Source organism: Dipodomys ordii, unplaced genomic scaffold (genome assembly GCF_000151885.1).
Source record: "Dipodomys ordii isolate 6190 unplaced genomic scaffold, Dord_2.0 Scaffold16, whole genome shotgun sequence".
Classification (NCBI taxonomy): Eukaryota; Metazoa; Chordata; class Mammalia; order Rodentia; family Heteromyidae; genus Dipodomys; species Dipodomys ordii.
The window spans coordinates 17,979,156-17,987,953 of record NW_012267232.1 but is presented as its reverse complement, the minus strand read 5'-3'; the positions used below and the strand labels follow the sequence as shown (position 1 = coordinate 17,987,953).

The window sequence follows — 8,798 nt, the reverse complement described above, 5'->3', positions numbered from 1 at the left end:
TCAGGAACATAATTATGTTGGTTAAGTATGAAGGTGACCCTGCACTGGTGAGCCAGAGGAGAGTATTGTGTTTAGTTCCGGTGCCTCTTGAAGAAGGACTTAGAAAACTGATGTGTACCTAGAGGTAAAGAATTTCAAACAATGTCAAGAGAGCAATTCTGGCCTGGGACTAATGTATAGAATGACTGGGAAGAGGGATTTGGTTTTAATATGGGGAAGAATTATCTAACAATTAAGAGCTCCTTGAACATGGGATGAATGGCTTTAGAGTATGGTGTTTCTTGCTCCTGGAGGTGTTGAAATAGCCTGAATGGATTACCTCCTTGAACAGGCCGAACAAGGGCTTAAAGCATCTGGAGTGATCAGGGTGAGTGGAAGAGAATTTAGATAATCTTTAGATTGTAAACAATTGGGCTGAGATTTGAACCCATTTGATATGTCTAGTGATAGGTATAAACTTTAATAGATATTGTTTAGGAGAAAAGCAGTGAGGATATTTTAAGTAAACAATTTCTCTGCAGTTAGGTGAGACACAATAGTAACACTGCTTTGCTATCTCTTAAGTGCCAGTGTGCTAGAGGCTCAGCCAGTCATTGAGCAGGGACTGATGCTGTTTTTCTTTGCGAATGTAACTACAGACATCCAACTTGCATTCTCTGTTCATTTTAGAAGTACTCTACCTTTACTTGGTCCAACCAGAGAGTCTAGTACAAAGGGATCATGTCTTGTGGGTGCTGGAGTTATCTTAATCTTTGATATTGTTGAGTTAGTGGACTGAGACAGAATTTTAAAAGAAAATATTGAGTCATTTAAGCTTACTTCAAGATACAAAGTGTACCCCTCTGTGCAGTATTTTCACAATAAAAAACAAATTAAAAAATTCTCTTACAGAATAATCTGAGAAATTTTAAATGGCAATTATTAAGGTCATCCTCAAAGACTGTGACATTATAAATGGTTCAAACACTCAATTAAAAGTATAAAGCCCCCCAAAAGATACAAAGTGTAAGCTCATAGCATAGTCTAAATAGCACAGGCAATATAAAATCATCTAATTAGAGTATCTTTCAATGGGTATGTCTCTAATAATATGTAAATGCAGCCTGATAAGGCAAACGAGATTGATTAAATATGTTACATGTAAATGGCTTCAGAATCTAGATCACAATCAATTGCATCTAATTCTATTTCCAATGGTTCTCCACTTTTATTATATTATCTAGATAGAAGAAAGTTTTAACTTAGCTATAAAAAATTTTTCAGCTTCCTAAAGAGGTAAGACATATCTATAAAACAATTAGGGAATAAAGGAAAGAAAACTGAAGTCAGTATGTATTACAGTTATGGAGTAGCTCAGAAGGTCAAGAAGGTGAGAAACTAACAGATAGGGGATGTACTTATGGGCTGGGAGATAGGTAAACATTTTCTTGAGCATAACTCTCAAAATAGTTCAGGAAGATAATGAGGCTTACATTTTTTTTCCTCCTTTGGTTTCCAAAGTGCATGTTGTTGGCTTTGTTTAGTTTACCAGTGCTTTTCCTTCTCTTTTATTTCTTTTTTAGTGTGACTATTCTCTATCATACTGGCCAATAGGACACAAGCATCTAATTGCAGTAAATTCTTATACATTCCAAGTTACTCCCTCAAAAACCAGGTTGCCATGGTAACCAAACAAAAAGGGACTAGAAAATAAGAGCAAAGTATTTACTTTATGTCTGATGGGGTCTTTGTGTGATTTTCTTAAAATCTGTTTTGCTGGTTTTCTTTAAGGTTTGAGTACCAGTCAATTCCTATATGTTAAGCTATTAAAAAGATTTGAAAATGTTATCAGACTTTCTTATGTAGAAAACTATTGTAAGCAGTGAAGTCAACTTGCTGATTTGCCAGTGTATGAATCTCACTTAGAAATGTTGGTTGATTACATACTTAGCCTAGGGGCTATGCAATTCTTGCCAATGGAATTCAAAAGAACAGAAGGGTCTTTTGGTGGTACTAAAGAGTTTTAAGACTGATACAAGAAAGGGAAGTATTAGTAGATTTGAAATCATTTCATTAAAGGACTTGATATTTATTTTTTGTCACCTCTATTATAAAGGTAGAGAGTAACGGGTTGGCATAGTGATTTCATTAGTCATTGTTGTCTGTCTTTCACTAATAGACTATATTAATCCAACCTATTGTGCCCTGGCTAGTTTTAATCCTTTGGTGAAGGAAGATTTTTGACCATGAAACAGAAAACCATTTAGGCTCATAAAATATGTCCAACATTTTCTGTCTTGGGTGGTAGGACCACTCTCTTCCTTCCTACTATTGTCTTGGTGACTCTTTGAAGTGCAAAATCATTGTAAGTTCAAAGGCGATCCAGGGAGATGGCAATTGCAGCTCTGGGCAGCTCGGGAGGTGGAGACAAATATTCAGTGTATCACCCAGGTGGTGGATTTGCTAGGGATCTTGGCATAATTGACTTTTCTTTTCTTAAAAATACATCTGTGTACAATAAAATGTTTCCCGACACTTGCTTCTATTTTTTTAAAAGTCATACTCTGTGGCTAGCTTGCTATAAAGTAATTCTACTATGTAAATGTCATTTGTTGAAGAGGATAACAAAGCTAGGTGTTTGTTTGGAGGCTTAGGAGGCAGAAGGGAAAAAAAAGTTATTCCATAAAAGAATAGGTCTTCTGCGGAATGTGTCTGCTCTGAGCTATGGATCCATCCGCATGCTTATCTGGAATTTGCTGTATTGAACTAAAATGTCATCTTTGCATCTTTGTCAGCTAGTACTCTTAATCCAGCAGCTCAGTGTGGGATGTTTGGAGCAAGATTTCCTTTCAATGAAAGGATTTGCCTCTTAAGAGTAGAGTTCACACAAAGCCAAACTAATTCTGATCTAGGGTTAAAAGGAAGAGAGATAAAAATATAACATACAATTTTTTACCATGAAGGGAATAACAACCACTGTAACAAAGAATGGATACACAGGAGAATGCTCATTATGTGTATATGTAGTTGTAATAATAGCTCAAATTCAATCTATACTGTTTTTGTTTTGGGAGATGAGTATCTAATCTCTGTGCTTTCTGAACTGGGCTGCTTATGTGAAGGACAGTACTACAGCCATCATTAGGATTATCAGCATCTTTCTACCTTTGCAGCCATATAGGAATAATTGGTATGAACATAATAGCCAATTTTTATTTGTAATATTTCTATGTTCCAAACTGTTAATTAAGTTGTTATTTGGAAACGAGTTAGTAAATTTGAATAGTTTACTTCTTTCTCTTTTCTTGCTCATTTCTTCCCTTTCCTGTTACTTTCTTCCCTTCTCCCCTTCCTTTTTCTTTCTTTGCTTTTTCTTCAACCTCTTTCTCCTCCTCCTCCTCCTCTTTCTCCTCCTCTTCTCTCTTCTTCTTCTCCTCTTGCTCTTTCTTCTCTTTTTCCTCCTCTTCTTATAAGACTAGAACTCTTGATTTGTCTGCGTCAGCCTCTGGAGTAGTTGGAATTAAAGGCCTATGCCAGTCACCTCTTGAATAAATTTAGAGTTAGGATCCAAAAAGAACAGCAGTCATGTTGGATGCCATGACTCAGGTCTATAATCCTAGCTACTCAGGAGACTGATATCTGGGAATCATGATTTGAAGCCAGACCAGGCAGGATTGTCTATGGGACTTTCCTCTCCAATTAATCACCAAAAAAACCCCTCAAAAGCAGAGCTATAGATCAAGTGGTGGAGTGCCAGTCTTCAGTGACAAAGCTAAGGGAGAACACCCACGCCCTGAGTTCAAGCCCACTAGTACTGGTACTAAATAAATAAATAAATACAGAAAGCAAACAAGCAAGAAAAGGAACAACATCAAGTTTTAGCTTTAAAAGTTATCGGAGGCAGATTTAGGTTGAGTGGTGAAGTGTTGGTAGATGTGTTCTCATCCTACAATCCCCGCCTATGAGAATCCAGGCACAGAAGAGATTAGGGCCTTAAAACTAATACCAAAAGAATCTTGTAAAGGGTTCTTGATTGATATTTTGGAAATAGGGAGTATAACTTTGTCCTTGTGTATCTCTAGTAACAAGGTAGGCTGTGAAAATGGGATGTCTAGTAAATCTTCTGATTTCTTCCACAGCAGAGTTTTCATGCATAATCAGGGAATGTTGGATACTGACTTTTCTTCATTTAACTAGAGTTCATTAATTCTTCTATTTCTGTCCAGTGAACAAACTGCTAAGAGCCTTTCTTGGATGTAGTATCAATGAATAGTTTCAAGCATCTGAAAAATTGATTTTAGAGTCTCCAGTAAGTGTCTTAAGGAGGCTTTTAAACAGTACCTCCTTTTCCAGCCCTCAACATCCCCCAAACCTGGTCGACTTCACCATACTTGATTGCATAAATATCCTGCCTTTTCATTTTTTATTTGTTAGACTGAGCTTGGCAAGTCTTGTCAATAATTCTCTTAAGTATACAAAGGAATCCCTCTCTTTCTTTTCACCCACACAGGGCCCATTCTCTTTATTAAAGTACCTTAGGGAAAGAAGAAGTATACAAAGGAATTCCTCTCTTTTCACCCACACAGGGCCCATTCTCTCTATTAAAGTACCTTAGGGAAAGAAGACACATACTGCCATGGTCTACCTTTTCTGAATTCAGGAATGCCTTCAGAGCATTTCTGGCAGTTGTGGGGAAGGAGAGCAGAAATGGAGACCACAGGGAGTAGGAAAAATTGCAAACCAGGGCACAGCTGTGGATTGACCCATCCTTGTTGGGCATTGGGTGGAGCTCGTTTGGAGCCAGTGAAGAAAGTTAAAATCCAGAGCATCAGTTTCAAAACATCAATCAGGGTTTGACTTCAAGGTAAGAGAAAATGCAAACCAGGTGATTAGGTACAAACCCAATCTGATTTTCACCTAGGTTTAGGATACAGTATCCCCAAAGACAGCATTTTGAAATAACAGTAGAGACAGGAGGATCATATTCACCTTCCCCTAGGCCTTCTTTCCTGAAGGCTTTTTTTTTTTTCTGATCTGCCTGAAGCAGGTTGTAAGACCTTCATTTGAGGGGTGCTCCTTCTACTTGAGGGAAGGAAGACCCTTATTTCTAAACACACAGGTAATACTGGATATACGGGAACTTTAATCCTAGTTATTGTAGAAATAAAGGCAAAGACTAGAGCACCAACTCTCACATAGAAGTTTTAACTAAAAGGAGTCAGGGAAAAAGGAATGGCACTGATTGTGAGATTCTGGCTTCCCTCTGACAGAAAAGAACAGGCAGTTTATTAGCGTTTGGAGTGGTCATGGGTCACCTGGTAATGAAGACTGCAGTGTGTGTGTGTGTATGTGTGTGTGTGACTAATGAAGTCCAAACTAATGCCAGTGCACCCTACCTTAGCTTTTTTGCTCAAGGCTGATGTGCTACTGCTTAAGCCACACCTCTACTTCTTTCTTTTTGCTAGATATGAGGGGTCTCAAGGACTTTTCTGGCTGGCCTGGCTTCCAATCATGATCCTTAGATTACAAACCTGAATCACCACTCAGGGTTTGAAGGTAGCATACTATGCTACCTTATCTCATGGTTTAAGGACATTTACCCATAGAAGACATAGATCAGCAGCCAGGTTGTCCTCAGAGATATTATGGCACCTGTACTTTTTACTCCTGGGGTAAGTAAAGGATAAGGGAGAGGTGCACATAGTGTCTGAGAGAAACTCTTGACAGGTACCAGGTTTATAGATTGAGGATATGGGGACCTGTCTTCTCTTGTTGTCCTAAGGGTTTCTGCTTCTATTTCCAAGGTCAGAGAGGAATCTGAACAAACAAGACTTAATATATAAATACCACCCCCTTATTGCTGTTAGTGGAAATCCAGCAGCTTATCAGTCTGGATCTGTGCTTGCTTCAGTTTGAGAAGAACTGAAGCCAGATTCAAATGTTGAGAAAGTGATTGGAAAGTTTATCAGAAAGAAATCTAGCCGAGAAAGATTATGTGGCATTATGCTGCAGGAAGACAGTGCTTAAGTTCGTATTTGGTTATCTTCAGGATAAAGAGCTGAGCAGTAGGCCTAAGTAGAGGGACAATTGCCAGAGAGGGACGCGGCAAAAGTGTGCATGGTTTAAGAGTTTAGGTCCAACATGGAGAAGACACTGTTGAACAACGAACTTTACAATTTAGGCGGAGGGGAGTGTAGTTGTGGAGATGGGAGGGAAGGGATGGGAAAAACAAAGGAGGAGGCAACAATGCTTGATAAGAAATGTACTCATTACCTTGCTCATGTAATTGTAACCCCTCTGTACGGTATTTTCACAATAAAAAACGGATTAGAAAACAGTTTAGTTATACATTGTGTTTGCAGCCCTGCGGAAGGCGCCAGCGCAGCTCTCCTGCGCCACCACCGCCTCTCGCTCACCAAGCTCCAGCCGAAGAAGAAGGGGCCTCTCCACAAGTCAAACGGGGCAAGGTGCCCAGGAAGCAGCTGGCGACCAAGCGCGCCCTCCACGGGAGGGGCGAGGAAGCTGCTCCGCTACAGGCCTGGTACTGTGGGCGCTCCATGAGATGAGATGCTACCAGAAGGGCACAGAACTTCTGATTCGCAAGCTCCCTTTCCAGCGTCTGGTGCGAGACATTGCTCAGGACTTCAAAACAGACCTGCGCTTTCAGGGCGCAGCTATTGGTGCTTGGCAGGACGTGAGTGAGGCCTGTCTCGTTGGCCTTTTTGAAGATACCAATCTGTGTGCTATCCATGCCAAACTTGTGACAATTATGCCAAAAGATAGCCAGCTAGCACGCCGCATACGTGGAGAACGAGCTTAAGAATCCACTAAAATGGGAGGCACTTCATTCTCAAAGTCCCCCCTCCACCTCTTTTTCTTGTTATAAGTAGTTCTGAATGTTAGATTTTTTCCCCCAGGGGGTCAAAAGGTACCTAAGCATATGATTGCCAGTGGAAAAATAGGGGACAGAAATCAGGTATTGGCAGTTTCCCCATTTTCATTTGTGTGTGAATTTTTAATGTAATGGGGATAGAACGCATTAATGCAAGTTTCAGTGAACAAGTGTCAGCAGTTCAACTTTATAACAATTATAAATAAACCTGTTAACACTTCCTGGACACTGCCAGCATTTGGATTTTTTAAAAAATAAGAAAATTTCTTATTGATGGCAACTGAAAAAAAAAAAGAGTTTGGTTACAGGTGTGGCTTGGCTGGTGGTGCTGGTGGTGATCTCAGTTCTGGTTTTCCTGGGTTCTGGAGATGGGGAGCCATCTAGTTCCCACGAAATGAGTCCATGGGCTTCAAGGGTGCTGCTTCATCATTACAGGTAATTATTCTTATTTGGGGCTGATCTGTCTTACAAGACTGCTGTGCTTTCGGGGTAGTTTTAGTGCTTTGGTATAATGATACTATTGATTAGCCCGTCTTTCCTGAAACCCTAGGTAATTGCAAAGTGACTGTAGAGAGACAAAATGGAGGCAGAGATAAGGCTTTGTTTTTAGTTAATTCACCGTAGCACAAAACAGTTTAAATCTGTTACGAACTCACTTTCTATAGATGGAAAGTGGGTTGGCTCTTTGGTAGGAACAGCAGCATAAATCTTTGGGGTTTGAGTACTTATTGAGAGTGCCTGTGAGGAATTCCGATCCTTCTGTTCAGTCCACAGTGCTGTTATTACCTGTGGGATGGAAAGTTTACTGACAGTATTTTCTCTTAGAGACCTTGTGAGTTCATCATCCATTTTAAGTTCCCTTCGCATTTTCCCATGGCTCGTGGCCAGTTGCTACCTATCATTTTTTTTTTTTTGTACTTTTGTATGACTTTCCTCATGATCAAATCTAGCATGAAAACACAGGTTTACCAGTTGCATCGTCTTCATTTTCTTATGAAGTTTCCTACAAAACTTTAAATCAATTTATACCTTTTTTCTTTTGTTACAAGGGCCTTAGCCAGAAACATAGGCTGTCTGATGAAACAATATTTCTCTCTTACAACATTATGCATGAAGAATCAAAATGGGTAACTTGTGCTATCACCTGGTTATAGTTTTCTGGGCCAAGACCTGAACAGCCACAAATACTGCCTCAGTGCTAGGGATAAGGGTGCTGGTCTACCAGCCCTCACAATAAGCCATAGAATTTTAAAATGTAAGTGTATAAATTAAATAATTTGAAGGTAAAATATAATCAATAGGAGGGAAATCATAGAGAGAAGACAAAGACATTTTTTTCTTGATTGATTAATGGATTTTGTTTTTAATAATTAGCTAGCCACTTAGTATTTTTTACTATATTTTATGTCACACAAGTAGTTCATTTTCTTTGAGGACAAAATTCCATTTCTGAGTAATAGAAAATTTAGAACTGGTTAACATTTATTATTCCTTTTAAGGTAAGTATAAAATAATCAAGATCCATTATGGAAGATTAGGGAATAGAAATGAATTTGATATTGCATAAAAATCATTCATAAAATTGTCAAGACCTTTTTTATTTGCTTTCTAATTAAGCTGGCCTGAGGCAGAAAGTAGGTGAGCAAAAGGATCATAAACAGAGTTACTTGGGGTTGAAATCCTTCACACAGCTTTCTCTAGGAGAGATGCCCATAAACTCAATGGCTTGATGATCAGATAGAAGAAGGTACCAGGAAAGCCCCTCTGCAGGGATTTCTTAACACTTGGTAGAAAGAAGTTCTTGGGGCCTACACTTTAGTTGTGAGGCCTCCAATTTTAGCACTCGAGTATTTAAAAATCACTTCCACATGGGTAAAGTTCTATTGTGTGTGTATACTTGCCTATTCATCTTTGTATGTGCATCTCT

The 8,798-nt window shown here is 39.1% G+C and overlaps 1 pseudogene; it reads left to right on the top strand.

The window, feature by feature from the left end:
- Positions 1–310: 310 nt before the first annotated feature.
- Positions 311–6,855, top strand: LOC105982590 (annotated as a pseudogene).
- The last annotated feature ends 1,943 nt before the right edge of the window (positions 6,856–8,798 follow it).